This window comes from Porites lutea, chromosome 2, assembly GCF_958299795.1.
Source record: "Porites lutea chromosome 2, jaPorLute2.1, whole genome shotgun sequence".
Lineage (NCBI taxonomy): Eukaryota > Metazoa > Cnidaria > Anthozoa > Scleractinia > Poritidae > Porites > Porites lutea.
In genome coordinates this window covers 48,483,960-48,489,308 of record NC_133202.1, presented here as the reverse complement: position 1 = coordinate 48,489,308, position 5,349 = coordinate 48,483,960, and the positions used below count along the sequence as shown (strand labels likewise).

Genomic DNA, 5,349 nt, shown 5'->3' with positions numbered 1-5,349 from the left:
GTAATAGTGTACTGTGCAGAGATAATTCTTGTCATCAAGAGTGAAGATGTGAGTGGCAACTTTCTCCCAGCCGGCCTTGATGTTGGCTAAGTGGTTGTTTGGTCTAGTTACTCTGGTTACTCTGAAGTGACATACAGACGTCACATTTCTGGATGTAGTCAGTGATTTCAGCATTCATGCCTGGCCAGTATACTGTCTCCCGTGCTCTGCATAAACAGCCTAGCAACCCGATATGGGAGTTGTGTAGCTTCTGCTTGATCTTTTTCCTCAGGGTCTGTAGTATGATGCATCGCTGACCCTTGAATATTACACCATCATGTACTGAGAGCTCATCTCAGATTTCAAAGTACTGTATTTCCTAGAATAATAGCCGTCCCTTGATTAATTGCCTCCCCCGAATTAACACCCCCGTTTGCTGGAAATACTTAAAATAATCGCCTCCTTCGAATAATCGCCCCTCCCCTGCCCCTCTCACCAGTCACCATCTTCTCTTCCTTTTATCCCCCCCCTGTCAAATTGAAGTGCAATGAGATTCAGCAAAACTGATCAGTGACGATTCAAGCCCTGAAAATATTAGTCAAGGAACTAAATTTGGAACACTTTAAAAGCCCATGATCAGTTTATTTGGCATGACTATTTTTTGATTTAATGGAAAAATAAAACACAATATTTAGGACACGACTTCCAGTGAGCAATATTGAGATAATTGGCTCCCTCAAATAATCACCTTCTTTCGAATAATTGCCCCCTTTTTGTGCGAAAAAAGCAATATTATTCAAGGAAATACAGTACTGGTGAATGGTTGCTGGTTGTTCATTCTTTGTATCTGGGACACCATCCAAGATTGCTCTCTTTACAAACTGTAGAGTTGGATCACAAGCCATTTCTCTCTGAAGTTCGTTAAGCTGGTGGTCTGGAACAGGAAGGAAGTGAGTGGCATGGATGCACTCCACCTCTGATTTTGAGGCTGATCACTCATAGTCCTCTGAATAAGCTCTTGACAGGGTATCAGCTAGCAGCGTCTCCTTGCCAGGCTTGTAGCGTATTTCACAGTCATATTGTTGAAGCCGCAACAGTAGGTGCTGTAGTCTCTTGAAACTGATACCAGAGGCTTCTGCAAAATGGAGACTAATAGTTTGTGATATGTCCAGAGGATGACTTTCCGAACATACACATGGTGATGGTTGTGTTCCATGCCGAAGAGCTGAAGACCTACTTCCTTTTTGCCATTGTGGGTGCTCTGCTTGCATTGGCTGGCCTAGCTGCATCAGTACAAAGCCAAGTCCATCTCTAGATGCATCTCCGTAGCCTTCGTTTGGTCACTCTTACTGAAGTACTTGAGTACTGGTGCTTTGGAGACAGCATCTTTAGTTTTCTCAAAGCCATCTTCCTGTTCGTGAGTCCAATATCACTCAGCTTTCTTATGTGTTAGATGGCACAGTAGCTCACACAGTTCTGATAGGTCTTGTAGGAACTTAGACAGATACTTCACAAGCCCAATGAATCTCTGCCAGTCACTCCATCTTAATAAGTGCTTTGACTTTTTTAGGATCTGCTTTAAGCCCATTCCTTGTCACATTACATGCCCGGTGAATGACACTTCACTGCACTTCAAATGGAACTTCTTCTTGTTCAGCTTGATATTTCTCGTTCTGCAATGATCAAGGAGGTTCCTCAGATTTTGATCGTGCTCAAGGTCAGGCTTTTCATCACTGTCCCCCTGCCCAATGATGAGTAGAAGCACCTAATGAAATTAATTTGTAGACAGCAAGTTCTACCAACCTCTTCTAGTCCTGCTAAAAGTGCTAGGTCGTCTGCAAATCCAAGCTTGGTAAGATCTTGCATAGGTTGTCTTCTGCTCTGACTAGGCTGATTCGGTAGACCCCACTTATTTAGGCTGTCGAGGAACAGATGCAGAAAGTAGTTGAGCACAATAATGAAATAACAGGAGCAAGGGTGTAACCTTAGTACCCTGCTGTATCGTCAAAGAATGTGGTTTCTTCTCTGGACCAATTGAGTAGCCCAGTTTCCTCATATAGTGACTTTGACTCGGCAGCAATCGGTTAAAGTTGAAGTGGAAGTGTGTCAGACATTGCGTACCTGCTTACGTGTTCAAGGCTTTCCTGCCTACGTTTTCCACCGTACCTTACCAATTAACGCCTTTATTATAGACTAGGTCTTATTTTGCCACAAAACATTTTCAAGTTTAGCAAAACATTTAACCCTTGGAAGGGCTAATGGCAGAAAGATGACCTTTGCTTTTTATTTCTTTTGTTCTCTTAATGGAACTCAAGTTCAGATGAATTTGAGAGGTTTCTTGATAGGCAAATAAGTTCTGCTCTATTATATTGAATTCACGGCTGCTATGTTAGAAAAAATCTGAAACATCACACATACTGCAAGAGTAGTGTAGGATATAACAAGAGGCCGTACCTTACAGAAAGTTCTTTTTATAGGTCTTTACTGGAAAATTTTGATGTTTTTGGATCCCTAGTTGATTATGGGAGCAATGTAAAAGAGTTGGTGTCACATGGAATTTATCATTAACAGTTATGTTATGGGGAAGGGAGGTAAGAGGCTGGGTATTTTGATTTTGTCAGACACAAAATGCAAGTTCCATTTTTACTACATTTAGTGGTGGGTCTAGAGGTGGGAATTTTCAGCCACAGGTGGATAAGTCACTTTAGTACCCCATTGTCAAATGCTTCAGACCACCAACCCCATACTGCCAAATGAAGTACCAACAGGTCCTAATATTGATCCATTATCTTTGCAGATTTTGTACCTAAAGATGCTCTATTCAGAACAGAGGTCAGGTTTTCCATGGACAGAACCCTGTCACAGAACAGTATTTTCACAAATTAAGGAACTAGAAAGAGAAAACAATTGCGTCATGATATTTGGTTCAGTAAATCAACGTTTTGTAGTATTGATATTAACATTAGGAAAGAGGATAAGGGTAGGGATCAAATCATAAAGATCTGTAAATGTTTAGTACTTGTCAGTACGATGGTAGGCAGTCAAAAGGAAAAAAATTGTATCTTTACTTAAATGTTGGGCTCCTCATAAGAGTCAGGTAATTTTCAAAGATACACCTTGACTTTTTAACCAACTTTTATTAAATTGCTCCAAATTCAAGATAGTATTTTTTCTGAAAAATAAATTTATGGGCGTGATTCCTCCAATTTTTGTCATTCATTGTTCATTATTAAATCAAGTGTCAAATAATTAACAAACTTAAGGCAAGAATTCATACGGCTGGGATATTTGCTCTCCTCACCATTTAGAAGAGACTTTACATGAAATGGTACTAATTGGGAAGGCAAATGCTAGGTGCTTTCCTTTTTTATTTGCTAGCATTTTTTACTCTTTCGAGACATTTTCCTGATATTTCACTTTGAAATTTGTATCCTACCCATAAATGTCAACCATAAAAAAATTCCCTATTATGGTTTATCATGGCATCTAGGATATAAAAGATATGGGAGTGTTATATAATGATTTATGGTAACTCCTACATGGAAACCTGGACCTAAGTAAGTTTTTAAGTTCTTACCTGTATTTCATTCAATAGGAATGTTACCCAAGCCCAAGTTAAATAAATAACTAGGTTTGAGGTTACCTAATAGTTCCAGGGTCGTCACTTACATTTCAAGTTGCCGGGTAAATGCCACAAGAAGGCGGGGAATCAAACGGCTAGGGATTTTTTTTTATTCTATTTTTCTTCTATTTTTGTATGAAAGTAGCTGGGGACCACATTCATAGTAGCCGGATGAGATTCCCGGCCTCCCAGCTCTTAATGACAGCCCAAATAATACACTGTAAACACGAACTATTATTATCATTATGTACTTGGGATGGATTCCTTCAATTTAGATCTTAGGTGGGGTTCTCCCTCGTCTTCAGTGCATGGTATAAAGCGACTAAAATAAATGTGCAAAATTAAGTGCTCATGAGTATGGTCCGATTTTATTTTATAAATTGGTATTTTTTGTATAACGTCTCTTCAGCAGTTGTGCATGTGTTGCTATTATTTCCACGTATCACCGTCACAAAGGCTGGTGAAATCACGTACCAAACATATTGTATTAACTTACTGGGAAAATGGCATACAATGTATCACATAGATTTTTTTTTTCAGCTATAAACTGAAAATTTAAAAGAAAATAGCATTCTTTGAATGAACAGATCTTGAACTTTTCCTGAATCAATTGTCCTCCTCTCATATTTACAGTATCTGGATGTTTGCTTATAGATGCAAACCTCTGGGGAATGTTATCTCTATTGCACTTCCTTTTTTCTCAGGATACAGGGGTATCAAGACATGAATGAGAAAGGAACGATTTTATAGTAAGACTGACTCAGAGCTGCTTTTATATTCATCTATAACTGGGGGTTTGACAGTGCCTGTGGTGGATGGCCATTGTATTTATAACGAGTCCATCCACCCTTTAATAGGTCCCCCTGCATGCCCTCGTACTCTTCTTGACCACAGGCTGTAGGTTGGTGGGGAAGCGAAGTTAGCACTGACTTTATAGGCCCCAATTATATCAAGAATAATTGTCCCGGGAAAAAGGTTCTCTCTTCCTTTAGCGATCAGTTATCTGAGAATAAAACTGACCCCTTTGCCCAAGCTAATAGCGCGCGCGCATGCTCTGATTGTGTAAAGCAGCGATCGCGCATGCGTTCAAAGTGTTCGTGTGGAGAAACGTTGACCCCCTACGATCAAAAGGGTGAGCGGTCTACGCGCGGCACCCTTATAGCCGAGCGTAAATTTATAAAACGTTGGTGCTCAGGGCGGCTAAAGAAGGAGAGTGACCCTTATACCCCGGACAACGTTTCTACATATAAGCGAGGCCTTAATTGGCTTAGCGGTAATAGGCATCGTGACGTGACCTGACCTAAATATTGACTTTCCTAGTTTATACTAGGAACAAACGGCCCTAGCGTTTGATTCAAAAACTGTTCATCTTTACTTAAGTAGTATAGTAAGGACCCAATTCAGTTCTTTTTGGGAAGAATCTCTTAAAGTAGGGAAGGCATACATTATCGGAAACGTGCATAGTCATGAAGACGAAGGCAAACTAGCTTTTTTTTAAAAAAAAATGTAATATACGCCCTTTCACATTTCCCATAATGCACCTTATTTGCCCCCGAAGATTTTGCATAACCTTTGTTTTCATTTCTCCTGGATATTGCAGTCGTCCCAAGAGAAATTGAAAACAGTGGTTATGCAAAATTTGGGGGGGGGGGGGCAAATAAGGTGCATGCATTATGGAAAATGTGGAAGTGGAGCAGGAAACGTGATTTTTTACTCTTCATCCGCCATTTGCACATCTCCCACACGCC

General features: G+C 40.2%; 1 long non-coding RNA gene across 1 annotated transcript in view; it reads left to right on the top strand.

Annotated features, from left to right (window-relative positions):
• LOC140927128 (uncharacterized) overlaps positions 1-4,201 on the top strand; it is a 15,930-nt gene extending 11,729 nt beyond the window's left edge. Inside the window, exon 3 of the long non-coding RNA XR_012164533.1 lies at positions 2,777-4,201. This is a non-coding gene — a long non-coding RNA (uncharacterized lncRNA). The remainder of the gene's footprint in view (positions 1-2,776) is intronic.
• The last annotated feature ends 1,148 nt before the right edge of the window (positions 4,202-5,349 follow it).